At 43.7% G+C, this 21,458-nt stretch overlaps 1 protein-coding gene and 1 pseudogene across 1 annotated transcript in view; both read right to left on the reverse strand.

Annotated features, from left to right (window-relative positions):
• Positions 1-21,458, reverse strand: part of LOC146830438 (fucolectin-5-like) — a 141,759-nt gene that overhangs the window by 106,880 nt on the left and 13,421 nt on the right. The window lies entirely within an intron of this gene.
• Positions 8,876-9,123, reverse strand: LOC146830439 (Nuclear RNase P; annotated as a pseudogene).

Raw genomic sequence — 21,458 nt, forward strand, 5'->3', positions numbered from 1 at the left:
GTCATGATAAAAATTAACTTATTTATGCAGTGACCTATGTACATGTTAAACACAGAATAATATAACCATAAGTAATATGTACATTTGTTTATTTATTTAGTTATTATACACGTTTATACAAAGGAATACATATAACTAGGTACACATATGTAGTCCAAATAAATGCTTATTTACAGAGGGATATGCTGTATATTTATGTTAGATTATGCTCGTCATGTGGGGAAGAGCCAACTCTTGGGTGGTCTTCTGAAGATAAGGTAGTTATCAGTGGATCTTATGTTTGGGGGTAAAGAGTTCCATAGTTTGGCTGCTTGGACAGAGAAGTATGTGCCACCCATGTTTTTTTTCTTGTATGGTGGGATTTTGAGGCGAGGTGCCACTCTACAGCGGAGGTTCCTTTGTTGAATGTATTTGGTGATTTTATTTCTGATGGTTGGTGGTACAAAGCAGTGTGTATCTTCTGGCAACCAATGTAGGGCTTTCAAGAGAGGGGGGATGTGGGCTTGTGCCTTTATATGTAAGAGTAGTCTGGCAGCAGAGTTCTGAATCTGTTGTACTGTTTTCATAGCTTTTAAAGGTCATCTGTGGTATAGGTTGTTGGTGTAATCGAATTTTCACAGAAGAAGAGAGATGGTAGCCTGGACCTTGTGTGGAAATCCCAGGTGGGGGGAGATGCGTTGCAGAATTTTTATAGTAGCAAAGCTTGATCTTGCTAGTTTGTCCACTTGGGCAGTCATTGATAGCTTGCCGTAAATGGGAATTCCGAGGTTTCTTACTTCCTTAGACACTTTAGGTGGTGTTCTCAGATCGTCAAGCAGCTAGTGGGTCATATTTTTTCCAATCGCCACATGAGTATTTCTGTTTTGGAAGCATTCCGTTTGAGATAGCTCCATGTCATCCACTGATCCATGGCTCTAAGGCAACTGAAAATGTGTGAGTTTTCAATGTCTTTGGGGCTTTCCAGGTGAAGGAGTATTTGTGCGGCACAGTTATAGCACGTGAGGTGAAACTGATTGATCAGTGCCCGTAATGACTCCACGTAGATGTTGAAAATCATGGGTGAGATGATAGAGCCTTGAGGGACTCCTGATTTTGTGAAGTACGGTTTGGATGAGAAAGGTGGAGTATGGATGACATTAGTTCTGCTGTGAAGGTAGGATGTGATCCTGTCGAGAGCAGTCCCCTCTATGCTGGCTTCTTAGAGTCTTTGTATTAGAATGTCATGGGCAACCATGTCAAAGGCAGCTGAGAGGTCCAAGAGAGGTAGAGCAGCAACCCCATTCTGGTCAACTGTGTTCTTAAGGTCATCCCAGATGGCAAGGAGGGCATATTCTGTGCCTCTTCCTGGATTGAATCCTATTTGGAAGTATGAAAGTATGGAATTGTCTTAAATGAATTGTGACATCTGGACAAATGCTTTTCTTTCAATCAGTTTGCCCAGGAAAGGTCCATTTGTAACTGGTCTGTATTTGTCAGGGTTACATGCATCCAGGTTTGTTTTCCTTAGTAATGGGCGTATATATGACTTTTTAAAATCTTTTAGAAATATTCCCGTAGTTAAGGAATTGTTGATTCTTCTTACTGGTATGGCAGCAGAGGTAGCACAAAGAATTAATTTGAAGGTTGTGGTGGACATGGGTCAGAAGGGCTGCCGGCAGGAATGCTTGCTTTGACCAAGTACATAAATTAATTATGTGATATTTGTTGGACGGAATGCTGAGGCTGGGTTAGCCTACTCTTGGAGGTTTTTTTGGAAAAGGGTTGGTGCTGGTGGTTCTTCTTTGTTTTAGATAGGAGTCCAACATGCCGGCTCTGGTTGTGTAATGATTTGCCAGTTTGCCTGTGAAATCTTGAGTAATGGTATGAGATTCTTGTAGGCAATTTGGTTTATGAAATTCGGCGAGAATGTTATAGAATTCTTTATTTGCACATTTAGCATTTTGAATTCTGTCTGAATAGTATTTTTTCATAGCTTGTGTGATTGCCGACATGTATAATCTGTTGTTTCTGTGGGTGAAGTTTGTCTTGATTGGTGCATGTTTTGAGCAGGTGCGTTGCAGCTTTCTAATTTGCCTTTTATCTCTTTTATCTCTGTATTGTCTGTTTTCTTTTATTCTGTTGCGTGGTTTTTAGTGGTATCAGGATATCAAAAGCTTCCTGTATCCACTCATATAGTATTTTAACAGAATTGTTTGTGCCTAGATCTTAATGTCAATACAATGTTCTACCATGATTTCAGGGTAAAATTATAGACCTAACGATATATCCAGTGGTGTAACAACAGCCCCGCAGTGCGGGGGTGGGGGTAGAGCTCCTGGGGGCTCCCTCAGGGATTGCACACAGGGGGTGGCTGAAAACTCCTGACTGGGTCTGGAGCTTAGGAGGCCACCTCCATGCACTTTGCAGGAGGGGGGCCCTCGAGTTTCGTTACGCCACTGGATATATCGTGACAATATATATCGACTCTGAAATATCACCAAGGCAGTTATTAATAGTACATCAGCACTTAACAGGCCGTTGTTGTGCTTGCCCTTCAATATTATGGTCATGATATATCTGCAGGTCGATATGACCCCTGCGATATGATGACCTACAACGCGAGGACGCACATGAGGTTTGCAGAGTGGTATAAGGTCACACCTTCATTCTCAATGACGATGATGAAGAGACTTGCAAATATCGTCTCTGGCGCCTCCACGCGGGCACACATAGCTATGGTGAAATTTGAAGTCTGTGGCTTGTCTTTAAAGGGTGTGTCGCAGGAGGCAGGAGGGGTGAGCTGCCTGTTGGCTGTTTTCATAGTCTCACCTCAGCATTAACAAACCGGGATTATAAATTAAAAGACAGGAGAAGAGAGAATAACAAAAGCAGGCACTGGGTATATTATTTTAGGGAGGTGTCAAAATTACTTTAAATACCATAAAACACTAGTTGTTCAAAGGGTCAGGAAAAAAAGTCTGACTGCTGATCCTGTGGACTTGCTTCCACATTTGAAACAAACATGTCTGTCTGTTATAGGATCGACATATGACATTATGAGTCATTGAGAATAGTCACAGATTTACTTCAGCGTTCAAATGCGTAAAAGGTTGGTATGTGGTCTTGGAAATACAAAAACACCAACAGACACGGTAGGTATAGCATACCTCAGGAAGAGTTTGGCAAAGGGGTACCCCCCTGACCTTCTAAAAGACATTGGTACTGTGCACTGCTTATGTGTCCCTCCGTAAATAAGGGCATTTGCTGCAAACAACAGTGGTGTGCTGGGATACCCAAGGTTTTTAGGCAATCCTTAATTATCTGTAGCCTATAGGTTGTTACTCAGTCAAAGCACAAGATTCACTGGCACACAAATGTGGCATATAGCGCTGTGATGTTTTTACAGTGCTTCCTACAGAGAAAAAATATACATATATTGTGTTTGTATGAATTGGTATCAATAGATGTCTCAGTGTAGCTTGCAAACACAAGGAGATGATGGACGGAGCTCTGTTACTTTTGAGACACTCACCCCCAGATCTGGGTTGTATAGATCATCGTTCTTTAGCTCACTTTGCCATCCCAGTTGAGACTCAGCCATACGCAAATCAGTCTTAACTCTGTTCCTCATGGGAACAGTCCAGCCCGAACTGCCAAGCCAGGTCCTCCCTGGACTGGAAACAAGCATCCTGGGAGCAGCTTTGGGGTAACACCTCTCATCAGCCAGGCTAGCTTGAATCCAGTGGCAAAGTGAGCAAGGGACCCACGTCTGGGCATACCCGGCCAACTTAGGGCAAACAAAGCAAACACAAGGAGATGATGGACGGACTGCTGAAATTTTTCAAACGCTCACCCCCAGTCACAGATCTGGGTTGAATCCATTATCGTTCTTTAGCTCACTTCGGGTGTAGCTTGCTTCAGTAGTTGAATGCCCGCATGTTGGTATTGCAGTGGCCACCGGAACCATGCCCTCAGGTGACAATGGCCTTTTCACATAATTATAAGTTTGTTGCTCTTTGAAAATAACTTGCCATCTTCATATTCTACATATTTTAACAGAAACATCCTGTTCTAGCGCAGTGGGATCACAAGTCACAATAATAATAGTTATCAACTAGAAGAACAGCTTGCAAAACTTGACTGGTCGCATTCCACCTAAGGCGGCTGTTTTAAAGTGGTGAGAATTTCACCTAGATAATGTAAATATCTCTGAGGGGTGGATCAGTAGGAAGTGTGCTTTTTTTCAAGTTGATACCACTTCATGCTCATAGTCATAGGGCAGTGTCCTCAAAGCAGCGTTAATTTCAACTAGGCTCTCCGAACTTATAAGAGTCTTATCTTTTCACATATTATTTTAAAGTTCAGTTTCTCAAATATTAAAGTGCCTCCTTGGTACAGTTACATTACTCAAATGTAAGTTGAATACTTCTCTGCAGGGCTGGTTCATGCTGAATGGGGGCGTAATTAAATATCCCGTAGTATGAAAAGTGAAGAAATCCGGCACTGACTTCCAAGACAAGATTTTACAACGTAGCTTTGATGCACAGAATTAAAGAGGCTACAACTGGCGACGAGGGTGGGATCTGCGCCCTTTTATTGCAGTCAGTGGGTTAGTGTTGGTTTGTGTTTGAGTGACTGCAAATCTGCATGTTTAAAACATCGATTTCACCGTGCAAGCTAGAAAAGGGAAATATTAATAAAAACCTCTTTTCGGGCTTCTGTAGCGGGCCGAACGATTAAGTATTATTAAATGACATATTGCATAGTATCTGTTAATGTACATACTATTCGTTCTAAAGACATGGGGGCATATCAGCAACAACCGGCGATAATTATCGCTAAGCGCACTTAGCGCTAGGATAATTATCGCCTGCTAGCGTGGAGTTTTATCACTGAGATAGCGTGCTATTAGCAACGCTTATCTCAAAAGTGATAAAAATCCTAGCGCTAACTGCCAAACGTGAGATTATCGCTGGAAACCCAGCGATAATCCCACGAAGTTTGGCGATAGCTTGCTGATAGGGCCTCACATACTTAGCCATCATATCCACCTTCCATAGGATATCATGGCTAAGTCAGTTTCAAAGCAGGCGTAAGGAAAGTAGCGATAACAGAGGTTATCGCTACTTTTCTTGTCTCTATGTTGCTTTGCGTGAGGCTTGATAATAGGAGAAAGGTTGCTTAGCGACATTTCTCCCGTTATCCTGGGGAGAAACGCCCACTTTGCATCTCATTAGAGATGCAAAGATGGGCGTTAGGAATTCAGGCGCTAAGGCAAGGTTTCACGCGATAGCATGGCCTTGCTAATATAGCAATGAAATTATCACCGCTTTTCATCCGAAAACGGCTGCAAAAGCGGCGATAATTTTATTTCGCCGCCTTGTAGATATACCCCATGGAGGATTCTATAATGCTTGGATCCATTTTGTGTGAATATTTATATGTGTCACAACGTCATGACACACATACGTATTTGTATATTCATAATGTCATGGGATGGCCTAAATATTTTGCCTATCATTGTATGTAATGCAGCATAATTTGAAATTTATTACCTCATAATTCCAGAGGCTTTGAGTACAGCCGGAGGATATCAGACACAGCATTTACATATTTTATTCTTGAGAGGGGAGCACAGACCCATTGCCAGAACCCTCGGATCTTTTACCCTGGTTGGTTCCTATAGTCAGGTGACTACATTGACATCAGGGGGCTCATTGGCTGGAGCACAGAGTTTTCCTTATTCGAACTTGGGGCGAACTGGACCAAGCAGTCTTTGGTCCCTGGGGACTGGATGAGACACTTGGCACTCATCCTGCCAAGAGCCTGAAAGCTGGGAGGGAAATTGACGTTTCCTCCGACACCTAGAAGCTAAGCTAGAAGTCTCATGTTGCAGGCCTGCTGCGACTCCAAATAATCAATCAATCAATCAATACAACAACTTTTGTAAAGCGCAGCACTGTCACCCCGAGGGGTATCTAGGCGCTGTGTCTCTGTCGAAGAGTCAGGTCTTGAACCTATTTAAGTCTGCCAGCGAGGGGCCTGTACCGAGCTGGAGGGGAAGGTCGTTCCAGGTCTTGGCAGTGAAAATAAAAGGTATAATAAGGATATGCAGGAATAATTCTGAAGGACAGGACCTCGGCGGGTTTATGATAATCTGTGCACTCCCTTCATCTCCAGAAGCCTGGGGCTAGCCTGAACCACATCCATTCGTTGCTACCCGAGCACAAGCATGGCGACCTCTCATTCCTATTCACACCCTGCAGCTGATCTCAGGGAGCCTTTGTGATCCTTTGTGATCTTTCCTTTCTCCTCGTCTCGTTTAGGGAGCACCAAGTGAGGAATCCACTTTCCCAGTCAATCGGCATGAAGGCCATATTCTGGGAGACACCCCGGCTGTTGAACTTTTATTTTTAGAATTTTGTTGAACCAACTACTAGGGAAATTGTGCTGACAAGTGCACTGTTTTTTACCACTGTATCAAAGTTCCTTTGGTAGGAATTTAGGTTCGATTGGCACATCATGGTATTATTAGAATATATCAGAATTGAAACTATGGGCCACATAATTTGGCGGACGGCCTATTTCTACAGTGAGGTGAAATTTTTGTAAATGATGTTTAGGACACAATATTTTTGCCAGATGATTGTTAGACATCGATAATCTGTTACCATAGCTTATAAGGATGCAGAGTATTGCTCAATCTTGAGGTATTTAAAATCAAGTCAGCCTTTCAGCCCTGTGCCCTTCATCGCTACACCACAGCTCCCACTGCTGCTGGTACTCTGTGAGTAAAGAATATGTTCAGAGTTGGAACTAGAACGAACCATGCATTTCAGATTTCTTCTCAGGGTGTTTCTAGGGTTGTGGTGAGTGCACCATATTGTGTTTAGCCTTACAACAGGTCCCACTCGGCTTCCCAAACCCTTTGCCCACTCTGTGCACCGATTTTTGAATTACACTGAGGCCTAAGAACTTTAGACATTCCACAGTCCTCTCAGATTTCGATGTACGTGGTAAGCCTGTCACACATTAAGTGCGCTGAAAAGTAATTGACATAAACCCGACAGAACCACTCTTTGTTTACTAATTTATACCCAGGTCCTGAGGGACACAGGGTCACCCCATTTTTGTTAAACAACTGTCACTCTTGTAGGGCACAGTGCATATAATCAAGGCCATGGTAATTATGTGGCAGGGGAGGGCCAAATTATGCAGCAGGATAGACTAAAGTATTTGACAAGAAAAGAAAAATGATGCGGCTTAATGTAGTACATTTTGTGATAGTATTAATTTATTATCTTGTATTTTTCTAAACTTTTTAAAACTGTCTGGGCACTGGTTACACCTCATTAGTACCAGTTTGACACCCAAATATAGCAATTAGCAACAGAATGGTGACCAGTCAACCTTTGCAAAGTGCCTTCCACTGCACTGCAACACGTGTTGATGCATTTTTAGGATTTTTTTAACTGTTTGGACTAGAATCAAAATGTTTTTTGTTAAAATCTTCAGGCTATTCAACAGATGATGGGCTATGTGGCAAATTTATAATCATGTGAAAAACGCAGCAGACGCACAGGTGCATAATTCCAGTGGCCTTGCTTGCAAGAGCGCGTATTATATTGGGGCAGGCATAATGCAGAACTGTTGCCTGTGTTTCTGCACCTATGCACCCTTTATACACAGCGAGAAACGCTGCAACCTAGACTCATATCACCAACAGGCAACAGGCAAGTTAAGTGTGCATTTGAGAAATCTTTGGTTTGACTCCTTGCGGCCCCCTTACAAGTTCATTGAGGCAATGTGCCATTGCTGTCGCTCCCACCTCAGACTGCCAGTGACAACTCCATACTTCCACATCGGTGTGATTTCTTCCTCCTAACCCAGGTCTCCTACACATTTAGAAACTTTGTAATATTGTTACTTTTATCTCAAATACGGGTCACCCACATGCAAATATTCTGAGATGTTGTGCCGTGTTTCTCTGTACATATACTGGCTGTGAATACTGGAATTCAGAAGTTACAGGTGTGTGTAAGCGAAGGATTCTCCAGATAATTACTCTGGTTGTTTCTTTTTATCTTTAGGAAATTCGTTTTTGTTTATATTCTTTGTTACTTAGATTCCTAAGGGGCCGTTTAACAACTGACCGCTCCTCTCATGTCTGGCAAAACACTAGCCCTACCTAGAAAGCTGAGTCCTTCTTCAGAGCCGAAACCCGTGCCTTGTGATATCATTTGTAGCGCTTATCTGGTGGTCGTGGGGCCTTAAGGAGGCTGTTGACATCTGAAAGGCCATAAGTACTTGAGACCGAACCAGCGGAATTTTTTTTTCACAAACATATGTTATTAACATTTTTAATACAGAAATACAAGAAGTACATCATTATGTGCACACAGGCCATGCCATCTGACAGAGCAGTAAAATACCTTCATTACTAACAAGCATTTGCAATGCAATAGGTCTCGCATTTACGCGAGTTCGAGCTATTGACATTGCAAATAACAATGCCTTTTATTTTTGGTTTTTAAAACATAAATAAAAGGCATTGTCATTTACAATGCCAATAGCTTAAACTCGCGTTAATTCGACACCTACTGCCTTGCAAATGCTTGTTTGGGAGTTGTGTCCTGGCAAAGCCAGTCACACCATAAGCCACTCCCAAAGCCCAGCCAGTTCCCAAGCCCGTGGCTGCACCCGCATTAGAGCTCATGATAAACGTGGAAGAGGCAACGAAGATCACCGACGGCTCTAAGAGCCATAAACGTCCGCGATATGAAAAATATTTAGCATGTCAATCATTCAACAAACGTCTGATATGATAGTTGTCATACTTCTCCGCTTTGAAAAGTAGGTATTTAAAGTGAAAGAACAAAATGCCATTAAATAAAATAGCGGGAGGACAGTAGTCTGAATTGGGTTATGAGGCGCCATTACCTCACCTCAGCCATTGCACTCAGAGCGAGTACCAGATACACGGCCACGCGTCTCCTGCCGCCCCCTTTGGGCCCCGGGGAGCTCGCTCCCCTTTTCAAGGGACGCCCTGCTGGGGCAATTTTTTTTTTTTCCCGGATCTACCCGTCTAGCCCTCAGTCGGCCGGTCGAGCCAGCCTGCCACACCGGCCAGCCTAGCCTCCCGTCCCGGCCAACTCGCTCGGCGTACTAGCCCAGGGGGTACTAGGCATGGCTTATCTTTTCAGCCTCCCCGCTCTGTCCAGTTCTGCCCTCCCTCCAGCAGCCAACCAGCCCAGCCGAACTGCGGGGAACCAATCCGCAGTCAGCCATTAGCCGGTCAGCCTTGCGCTGGTCGGACCTAGGAGGGGTTTGCCAGACAGGGGGTCGACTTAGCCTTCCAGCCATGCCGTTCGGGCCCGCCGTTCCACCGAGGTCGTCAGCCTGGCCGTGAGTCCTGGCTGACCTGCACAGCAGTCCAGCCAAACCCACCGACCTACGTAAAAAATCACCATCCAGCCAGTCTGCCAGTCAGCCCACTTCACAGTGAGCCACCCAGCAGTCCAACAGTCCAGCTACTAAAAAACGTTGACGTTACCGTCATCTTTCCTTTACGCTCAGGAGTTTCATTGCCACACAAAGTGCCATGATTACATCCCGGCTGACCGATCTCCCCCTAGTGACCACCAAGTGTACTACACTTGATCTTAGCCAAAAGGCCGAGCAATTACGCACTCTGCACGTGACCTCAGTGATGAGCTTCCTCCGCTTCCCTCATAACCATCGCCCACTGCTTTATATATGACTCCGTTACATGTACTTGTAAACTAACGGCGGATTTAGGGGAGCTGGTGTGGGAATATAAAGACAGGGCACTACATGCTCTGAGGGTGTGGCATAAAAAGCACACTACCAATTTGTAAATCGCCGGGTTTCCAAATGAAAACAGAAAATATCTCGGGACTCCTAATATGTAAATCAAGTTCTGACGTTTAGCCTATCACTTGTGCCTAACCTCACACCCAATCACAGACTACGCTACAGAACAGCCATCTTGGAAAAGTTGGATTTTAGAGGAGCAAATTGCTTTCAGTGGACTGTGTTGTCTGTAAAGCAAAAGTACAACTTTCAGTAAATAACATGAGTCTTTGAACCACAGCAGAGTTAGATTTCGATGCCCGCTCTGTTGGTCTGATTAATGACCAAGTTAAGATCTTATCAATAATTTTATCTTCCTCCAAGGAATATAAATCTACACGTTTTGTTGTAATGACTTAAAGTGTTATTCCACCGTTTGCAGATGACAACATTTATAAAACAAGGGCTTGCATGACTTTGATATGGCCAATAGCTGACAATATTAGAGCCTGCTGCTCTAGACGCTCTGTAACTGCGTCGCATCATGCTAGTTGCTCTCCTATGTTCACTATGCACGCTGTATCTGTGTATGACTCACCCGGTTGAGGAAGGAGGTACGGGAGCTCAATTTTAGTGCACATAACAGCGCCCCACCGCCGCTCAGTGGTGACATGACAGCCAGCTACGGGGCCGTTCTTCTGCCGAGAACACGTACATCAATGTCTACAGCCCCAGCAAGGGGCACCTTCCTGCACAAAAACAATCACTACAGGCATTTTCCTCTTTCAATGTGTGCTGTAGAATGCAGCACGCATTGAAAGAGGAAAAAAAACAAGGAGAAGGGAAAACATTTCTCCTCGTTGCACCTCGCTATGCCACCCCTATGGTGGTGTAGCATACTGACGCATTTCCAGGCTTACGATTTCTCATAAATCTGGAAATGTGTCTGGTTCCATTGGTGTTGCATGGGAACACCCACATCAACACCCATGGAACGCCCCTTTCACGTAAAGTGCTGCGTGTAAAGGGGCCATATTCACCGCACAGGGTGGCTTTTTCTGTCCTTGTAAATATGGGGCAGAGAAATGCGCTGCCAGTGCGTCACAAAAGTGACGTACTGACAGTGCAACGGGTTTGTAAATCTGCCCCTGGATCTCTTAAGACAGAAGATTAAAGGGGCAGTTCTGACCAGCCTGAAGGGGTCCATTTGAGCCGTGACTTATGATTTAATATGTAACGCCCGTTGCTGTTTTGCCATCCTCACCTTGAAGATACAGTGCAGCAAGTGGATGCTGTGGAGCACTGCTGTCACGAGCACCGTGCTTAATTTGTAAAACAATAAATGCCAGGGCCCTCCTCGGGAGTCCGCTGCAGCTTGCCCCACACATTGCCCCTTCCAGCAATGACAGCAACAGCACACATACTAAACACCACACTCCTACAAGTGTGCGAATTCAGAGCGCGCCAGGCCCACAGAGCTGAAGGAATGGCTTGGGAAGCAAGCGTTAGTGATTTTAATGTATAATTAATTAATAAACAACTGTCGTCGTGCTAGTCTCAGAATTGCACAAACAGCGCCACCGTGTGGCAGACTCCAATAAGTACGTTTTGACAATTAAGTGTCGGTGTCAAGCACCTGAAACCACGCACTCAAATTAAGCACCACATACGCGTGGTAAACTCTGCTCCATGACAGAATGACGACCTATTGAGATTATACCGATTGAAAATACATAGGTCGTAAATATAAGAGCCTAAAACATTTACTAAAAAAAAAAGTTTTAAAACTACGGAAATTTTTGGCTGCAAAAATAAGATACTGTCCTGTCCAATGGGGGATCGCTGCGTATTCTGTAATAAGTAGGACAGTGCTCCATCTTAGGGGCTTTGTTTGGCCCGAAAACCTCCCTTTAATTAACTCTTTCTCTTCTCTACAGGATGGAGTTTATTACAGTTCTGTTCGGACTTTGCTTCTTCGGAGGAGTTTTGGCCGGTCCAGCCTGTGACCCAACTCCAGCAAGTATGACGCTTTTAAAATAAGAATATCACTTTAGACACCATTACATATGTTTAACTGATGCAATCTATGACAAAGTAAAATGCTAATGTAATTCCATACTAACATTTCAAAGTCTGGAAATATGTGAGTCATTTTGTGGTCTGCATGTCTGGGATAAATTTGGATATTGTCTGTGCACCCTTGTGCATCTGTGGTCAGTGTCCCATCCTCTGGACACACAGGCTGTTTCCACAAGAGCTTGGTGTCACCTGCATAAGAATAAAGTCCCCAACCCACTGGCCTCAATGAGATACGCGAGTTGGACATGTATATAGTATCCCCTGCACTTTCTCCCCTTCTAAGTTCTCCCAACCTACTTTGTAAGGGTCTTTTTAAACTTGACACTGCAGGCTTCCAAACTCACAGACCTCATCATGCTTTAGGGCTTGCCTTAGGGCACACAAATGCTCACTTTATTAGAGTGCATACATATGGCTATAGGGCAGTTAAAGGGTTAAGCACTGTAGGGAAATCCTGGCCCTTTTGAATCACACTAGCATGTAGAATATTAGGTGATGAAATCTACCCAATGACATCAATTCTGTGCATATTGTAGCCTTATACCCAGCTTCCAAGGGCTATACCGATCGTTAAAGGCCCTAAACCCGAGTTATAGGCCCGAACCTCAGGAGCGGGGAAAAGGCCTTTAACAACCGTCAGAGCCTGAGGCAGAAGGGCTATGAGGCTATTAGAATATTCAACTCACTGAGGGTAGAATGTTCTATATTTAAAAAGGAGAAACACAAGGAAAAATGTATGTCGCTTATACCAGCCATGATTTTCCCCGAGCCACTTCATTGTCTTCAATGGAGCTTCCAACATTCCAGGGTTCTAATAGAAAAGGAACATGTGAAGAAAATGCCAAGTTCTATGCAAACATTTCAATGTGGAGGGCTACCAGTGGTGAGTGAAGAGACGCAATGTGTATGTGTGGCGGTGGGTGCCTACAGGGGGGACCAAGGGTTTCAGTCCCACAGACATGACCCCCAACCAGTGCCACATGCTTCTATATCTTCCAGGAACAAACTTGAGAAATTCTCCGTCATGTAGCTGGACCAGAGAGGACCTGAAACCTACATGCACACAATAGTGGCCTCTTCACCATTTACTGAGCCATCAACTCCAGTGTAGGTGCATGCAGGGCATTAAGTGGGCTGGGTCTCCCCAGTACTGAGCACCGGCAGTTTTTTAAAGGGGGGCTCAAAACGGGTCTCTATCGGGCTCTGTTTTGTACCCTAGCACAGGCGGACCGTTTTTTTTCCGTACTGCAATGATACCAGGCACATCATGTGCGCGTGCTCACACTGCTCACTTCTCATTTGTGGAGAAGTTACAGCATGACGTCATGCCAGGTGAGCGTTGTAGGGGAAGGGAAATGCTTTAAAGAGAGTAATTTTTCTTTCTGGATTTCCCTTCTCTTTTTGAAGCTGAGGAGCAGCAATATTGTCGTGGTGTCACCAGAGCTTTAAGTGGAAGCTTTTTCAATATTATATACAAGCCAGAGTCGCTGCTTATTTATCTTATGCAACTAACAACCATTGACAAAGCCAATAGTCCTGACTTGTTGTAGGTATGGTTTTCCTTGTTGTGTCATATATCTGGATACAAAGACAGAAACAGCAAAATAAAAGTCGGGCAGCACACTATGCTAAGCACAGATTTTTAGCTTGCGTGTTTTAAGCCATGCCCTTCATTAAATTGGCCCACCCCTTTGAGAGACCCTTCAGTTTTTTCATCCTACTTAAAGCCCTGGGTATATGGATCCTCTCGGATCTATATAGCCAGAGGGAGGATTTTGCTCCAGCTCATGATGGAGTGGAAGGAAGCACTGATAACATGCTAGTGTATCAGCCACTAGGGCTGACTGAATGTTTACATGTTCGCCTAATGAGACCATTGTAACCAGCTTTCAGAAGGGCTGTGGTGTTCTTGTTTACATTTAACCTGCAGCATCAGGGGCGTGTAAATAAACTTCCTATAGTACAGTGTCCCGCCAACAATGTTATGTTGATTTTTATAGCGCACTAATCACCAGAGAGGGTATTCAGACACCCGAAAAATCCCTTTCATTGTTTAGTACAATACATTATGGGACGTTTCTTGGTCCCCAGCCAGGATAGCTGCAGTAAGACAGCTTTACAGAAGTACCTCTTGCATTCACTTTCGAGGGTGTGCCCACGCCTTGGCTGGTTATTGCCAACTAGACCCATAGTCGTGCCTACATCAAAATATTTCTGATGTAAGCTCAATGCTAACTTTCATACTCTATATCAGGGGTCTTCAAACTGTACGCGGGCGCCCCTGGGGAGCGGGGGCCTCAGGTGATCCAAGGGGGCTGGGGGGGTGCCAAACTCTAGCCAAAAGAAGCATTATGCTGATAACATTGCTTTTTTTTCAGCGGAAAAAATGAGCCGCAGTAAGCCGCTCTGTAATGGGCCATCAGTAAAAGCTTTTGTCATTTATATTCTGGCTGGGAGAAGGTGTCAAAAGGGAAGGGACTCCAAATATTCTTCAAAAACCCCATCCTCGTTTCTAATAATGACACTGTGGATACTTTTATACATTAATAAGGACTGCTTGACCAGAATAGTATGTTTGGCAATCATTTATTTGATTGCATTCTTAAAATGGTAACAGAACTTATCTGCAATGTTTAAATAAGTCTAGACAATATTTCAATATTGGCAGTCTAATAGAATAATTGTGATTTTTTTTGAGGGGGGCTCGATGATGTTTTTATTTGCACTATGGGGGGGGGTGACATTAAAGGGTTTGAAGATCACTGCTCTATATATTGTTCAGAGTATGCATACACATATTTTTAATACTTTGAACATGTTTTAAAGGTTCACAAATTTCACATGATTTCCTTCACTATTAGAATACAGTTAAGGAACACATCCTCTTCCTGCACCCAAACTGTCATTATTATAGATGTTTGTGTTTTCCAACACTTTCTGCTGCACCTATGTCTGGGCAATCTTAGTGTAAGTGAGATGTGTAGCGGTGAGTGAGAGATAGATTGCAAACTATTTGTGAATATCCACACCCTTGCAGCTGCCTGGCTCATGACCTCTTTTGGAATGCATTAACAGCTACTGGCAGAACATTCCCTTAAGGAACTCTAACTCCATTACACAAAAGGGAGCTGGCTTTGGAGAAACAACACAGAACAAGGAGAATATAGGACACAGGAAACACTCTCCCCTGGCCTTACCTTGGGCACGATCATGAATTGGTCCTTTTAGGAATTGAAAACCAAAGTTTAACTGTTCTCAACGGCTTCTTAGAACCAATGACATAAATGTGAGTTGAGGTGACAACTGTCATTAAAGTCCATCACCTTAGGATTGCAAAGCACGAGTGACATGGGATCCCTGGTATCGTTCAAGTTGATGCTCCATCTACAACTGTTGCTATAGAGAAAGTGCTCCCAGGCCAGTGCTGCATCTTTGGAAAATAATGTTAGTTTGTGTACTTCAAACTAGAGACGTATAATACTAGGTACAGCGAGAAACTGGGATGTTGGTGACTGGGGTCTGATCTCTGGTCAAGCAACAGCCACAATCCCTTGCCGGGTCAACCACAAGAAGTCACTAAATTAACCTGTGCTTAACCCTGGGTAACTTGGCAAAAAAGCAGTCAGGCTGAACTTGGTGTCAATGTATAAAGTATATATGCAGCACACAAACAGTAATAACGTGTAAACATGACACAAGAAAAAACCCAAACCAACTTAGAAAAATAGAGTAAATGGTGATACATTATTTGACACCAAAACGACAAAAATTCAACCAGTAGAACCAGAGTTATGAATTTTTAAAGTTATAAGTGAAATTTAGCACCTAAAAGATCAGAGGGCCAACTGTGGACATCTGGTTGCACAAGACAAGGTCAAAGTAGAAAGTTAAGGCCGACCACGATGGAGCGTGGTTCAGATACAAGAAGTGGATTGGGACTGGTCAGCACTTACCTGTGGACTTAGAAAAATACTAAAAGAAAAATGTCTGAGAAGGTAGTAGTTCAGCGGGGGATGGTTGCAGGAGTGTCCGAAGAGAGAGAGTCGTCGTCAGATGGCTGTAGCCGAAAACAGTTCCAAGTGGTCAGATACCCTCTTGGTGAAGGACAGCTGAAACAGATTTGCTGCTGCAGAGAAGGTTGTAGCAGGGAAGCCATGAAGTCAATCTGACAGGAGATGCACCTCTGGCGAATAGGTAAGCAGGTTGGTCCCGGCCTACTCCTGGTTCTCAGAGCACCTTTTGGCCAAATATTGTCTAACTCCTCAGTTTTGGAAATTGGCTTTCTGGGCACATTTAGCACCACAACCAAGGGCCCAGGAGTGGATGGAGACCTCTTGGAGGTTCAGGATTCACTCAGGCTGGGCCAGGTGCAGATTCAAGGTGGTGGGAGCCTGTTATGCTCCTGTCTCTGAAAAGGAGGCTAGCACACTATCCTTTGGAGTCAGTTCTGCTAATCCTGGGTGCAGGGGAAGATGCAGGACTCAACAGCAGGACTGGCCTATGAGTGTTTAGGGCAGCCTCCAGGCAGAAAAGCAGTCCTTATAGGTACAGCAGCAGTCTGGCAGAGTGAACAGCAGCTCACAGCAGCAAGCAGTCCTCTGAGAGTCCTTCAGCAGCTCCAGTTGTGAACTGAAGAATGAGTCTGAAGGTACTATTTTTATACACTGGTGCCCTTCTTCTGGAAGTTGGGAGAAGTTTTTGGAAAGGATTTTTGACGTGCATAGAATTATCTGACTCCCCTGCCCTGGCTCTAAGCTGGCTGCAATTACAATATAGGGTCTGTCAACTTTCTAAAAATGGCATTTTAAAAACTGTAATGCAAAACCTGACTTTACCATTAAAGGGGGTTTATCATTACAATTCCATAGTTACCAAACATGACATATCTACCCCCCCCCCCCATTAGGAATTACAGCTTATTAAATCTAATAAGGAATCCCCAATGTTATCCTATTGGAGGTGTAGGCCTCACACTAGTGAAAATGAGTCTGGGAGTTTTTCACTACCAGGACATGTAAAACTTAAGAGTACATGTACTACCATTTACTTATACAGCACCCTGCCCTATGGGGTACTTAGGGCCTACCATTGGGGTGACTTATATGTAATTGAAAAAGGATTCTAAGGCTTGGTAAGGGGATTTAAATGCCAAGACGACATGGCAGTGTGCCACTGCATTCAGGCTGTATTGGCAGGCCTGGGCCAAGGGTTAGAGTGCTACAAAGGTAGGTGGCACAACAAGTGCTGCAGGCCTGCTGGTAGCATTTAATTTACAGGCCCTGGGTAAATGTTTTTCTTAATTCACACACTTTTGCAGTAAGGAAGGGTGAACTGATCCTAATTTTCTCCTTTCACTACCATCCTTCAGGTTTTTAATCCTGGCCGGGTGGTCCAGGAATGAAATAGAACCACGGATACACCTGAGCTAGTTTTAACCTTCACAAACTGCACATTATTTGGTGATCCCGCTATTTTGTGCTAGTATTGTCTTCGCCTCCTTTTTGCTCCACCCCAGGTGTTGGTCTGCGCAGGGGTGTCAGTTAGCAAGCCCAATGATGAAGCATGTCACAATTTGTGAGTGAGGGCAGTATTTTTGCACAGAGCACATGCCACATACAATTAACAATTGAATCATAGCACCCATTCCTACCTCTCTGCTGTGTGAATTGTGTTTTGACTGGGGAGGTCGGGGTAGGAAGGTAACCTCACCTCCCTTTTGTGTGGATTGTGTATATGGTATAACACTCTACAAGGGACTTACAGCTGAGTTAAATATGGCAATTTGGTATATACCAATCAAACCATGTTTAGAGAAGCGAGCACAACCACTTTAGCACTGGTTAGCAGTGGCGAAGTGCACAGAGTCTTCAGGTCAACAGAAGCAAAAAATCCAGGAAACATTGGAGGCAAGTAGGCAAAAAGTTTGGGGGACGACCACCCTAAGGCTGACATGTCTAACAGGTGCAACCAACTTTGCGTTGTTTCATTGAGCGCCTTGAGACCCTACGGGTATGTAGCGCGCTTTACAAGTGTCACTGATTGATTGAATAGTAATGAATAGTTCTCCATGTAGTGACCATCGTTTGCCTGTTTAGCTGCCCGCAAGTTGGTCTCCTGAGATTACTGCAGCACTCGTTGGGCTGGGACTTTATCACCCAGCTTTCCCGGTAGTCATGTGGGGCCAGCAGAACACCAGAGTGCTTTTTCTATGACAGAGGCATCCCGCAGCATGTGTGCTTCACTTACCTGTTTCCCTGCCCACAAGTTGGTTTCCTGAGATTTGTGCCGTACTTGTTGGGGTGGGGGCCAGCAGAGCACCGGGTGCTATTTCTGCCACTGAAAAATTATTAAGAAAAATTATTCAGAGCAGGTGTATATATTCTTAATCTGTTTATATTGAGAGAAAACAAATCTTCATATATACAGTAACTGGGGGTATAGGATTGTGCGTCGATTTCGATCTCAGTTGTTGAGTATCGGTGAGACCATCTTTAGGACTGTGAATATTTCAAGATGATAAAGGACCCCTCTGCGTCAGATTCACGGTAAATGCGCAGGTATTCAGACGGTGATTTAACCAGGGTGGAAGGCATTTTTTTCCTATGTGAATTCAGTGATTTTTTCACCATATGGTCTTCTTTTTGTGAAACCACTCAACAATGCACAACTGAGCAGTTTTAACATGATTGAAATCAAGAACTGACGTGGTCTCAAAATACATGACTTTTTATCACACATTTCCAGTACCAGTCAACTTTTGCCCATCAGGCCTCATAAGGGGGTCCTTTATCATCTTGAAATATTTACAGTCCTGAAGATGGTCTCACCGATACACAACAACCGAGACCGAAACGTCGCGGCACAATACAACTTCCCTCTTAGTTATTATTAAACAGATTGTCTACAGCCTAGTATCTTTTGCTCGACTGGCCTAACTTGTATATAAAGGAATTGGATTTTGGATACATTACCATATGGTATTTGAATGTGTATATAACCAAGCAATGACCATGGTCAATGTATCATGAGATTTACTAAAATGAACCCCTGTTACTGTACATGAGAAGATTTGTTTTCTTTCAATATAAAAAGATTATGAATATATACACCTGGTCTGAATAATTTTTTAATAGTTTTTCTCCTTTCCAGTTTATCAGATAGAAATCTTCAATTAAGTTGCAGTGTCAATTAAAGACACACAAAATGATTTATGAACTTATGTATAAATATATATGTTTAAACAAATCCTTTGCTAGCACTCTTACCTGTTAGACTATATTTACCAAAGCTCTCAACGGAATTTTGGGTTGCCCTTTTCTGTATAAAAATTTCTACGCAGGATGCGCGTGGTTCGTGCCCGGGCATGCCAAGAGCTGGCCTGTCTACGCCAGTTCATGGCCGGGCAAGGCTGGGCTGGGCCACCACACCGAACATCAGATTTTTGGGGTAAGGTATTATAAGTTTAGCCCCTGTCTGTTAATCGTCCAAGGAGTGAAACTTAAACTCTTTACCTGGTTCAAGTGGGATCCCATACCGATGTGATTTATAACACCCTTTTGAAAAATGGTCAAAAGGAAACTGCCTGGAGGAAACCCTGTGTCGAGCCCCCCCAGCGAAACACACTGCCATCGACTGTATGCTGGAAAGGGCCGTAGGGGTTGTAAATGAAGAATTGAGCTCTCAGAAAGGAGAATTTCACTGAGCCCATAATTATACCCTCCTTTCCTACCTTAATAAGAGGATCGAGGACTGAACCTGAACTTATACGTCGATCATATAATCACACTTCGGGTAAAATCGAGTTTCACTGTAGTCTGTGCTCGAAAAAAGGTAGGAGTGAGGGCGGCTACCTGTAGTCACACATTCATCAAGGTGAGTCCGCCTCAGTGACAATGTCTCTCCCAGCGCCGTCACAGGGATCTAGTAGTCCTGATGAAAGCCGGGGAAGACACAATATCCAGCTGAAACATGACAATTTACTTACAGAGAGGATGGGTGAATGGTTCATAATCTACCCTATTCACCACCATCCTCTGGTTTGCAATACCTTTTTAATCCTGAACAGGGAATCCATGAATAAAATAGGTATTTGGATATCCCTGAATTAGTTTTACATCTGATTTTCTGCACTTATTCTTTGCTTGATCCCTACTCTTCTTTGTGTCAAACATTTTGACTTTGCCACTAAATCTCTACAAAGTAAATTTCTCCACTCCTACTTCTCTGAGTGTGATTAGTTAATTATAGAGGAGATCGAAGTAGGAGTTCCTCTCCTCCCTCTCTTTTGTGTGTGGTACATTGTTTCATCATTGACCACATAATGATTTCAGTAACCGAATCAAATATAAACAGATCTTTTAAGCGTGTACCATCTGCACTCAGTGATCATTCAGTACTTAAGCTCACACTTAGCATCATTAGTAACAACTTGAATGGGCATAGGTTAGCACCACCCATTGAAGCAGAGGGTAGAAATGGTGTTAGCCAAAAATGGACAGGAAAAATGAAAACAGTTTTAATAGAAACTGTAGTTAAGGCAAAAAGTAAGGCTTTCGATATCTGCACGGAATGGGGGGTGAACCATGAAAGATTGTTAGAGGCCTTCCATAACATTGTATTGGCAATCACAGACAAATTAAAAGACCCAGTGAAGGAGATCAGTAAAAATAAAAGGCCCACAGGTGGTTCAATGCACTTTGCACTAGAGCAAGTCAGGCATTACAGGAAACCCCAAGAAACAGGGAATAGAGACAAGATTTACACAGAAAATATAAGGGGCATATCAGCAACAACCGGCGATAATTATCGCTAAGCGTACTTAGCGGTAGGATAATTATCGCCGGCTATCGCCGAATTTTATCACTGAGATAGCATGCTATTAGCAACGCTTATCTCAAAAGCGATAAAATTCCAGGCACAAGCTGCCAATTGTGCAATTATTGCTGGAAATACAGCAATAACCGCACAACGTTTGGCGATAGCTGGCTGATAGGGCAGGGCAGACTCAGCCATGATATCCACCTTCCATAGGATATCATGGCTAAGTCAAACTAAAAGCAGGCGTAAGGAAAGTAGCGATAACCAAGGTTAGCGCTACTTTTCTTATCGCTATGCTTGTTAGCGTGCCCATTGATAATTAGAGAAATGTCGGTTAGCGACATTTCTCCAGTTATTTTGATCTGCAACGCCCTCTTTGCATCTCATTAGAGATGCAAAGGTGGGCGTTACAGGAAAGGGCGCTAAGGCAAGGATTCATGCGATAGCGTGTCCTTGCTGATATTGCTATAAAATTATCGCCGCTTTTCGGCCGAAAACGACCGCAAAAGCGGTGATAACTTTTCATCGCCGCCTTGTTGATATGCCCGTAAGTTAGAAAAATGGAATTCTTGGAGCAGGTGTGGGTGAACTTGAAAAGGGCAGCAAACACTGGTGATTGTACCTTGTTTTGGAAACCTGTAAATTCCCCCTGTTTTTAAACTGCCAACTGTGGAAGTCTCATTTGCCCCAGGAGCATGGATCATCCTCCTTGGGGGATTTTTAATCCAAATAACCTATATATTGTCCCTCCTCTGAATTTTCCCGACGTG

The sequence above is a fragment of the Triturus cristatus genome, chromosome 5_1 (genome assembly GCF_964204655.1).
Source record: "Triturus cristatus chromosome 5_1, aTriCri1.1, whole genome shotgun sequence".
NCBI classification, from domain to species: domain Eukaryota; kingdom Metazoa; phylum Chordata; class Amphibia; order Caudata; family Salamandridae; genus Triturus; species Triturus cristatus.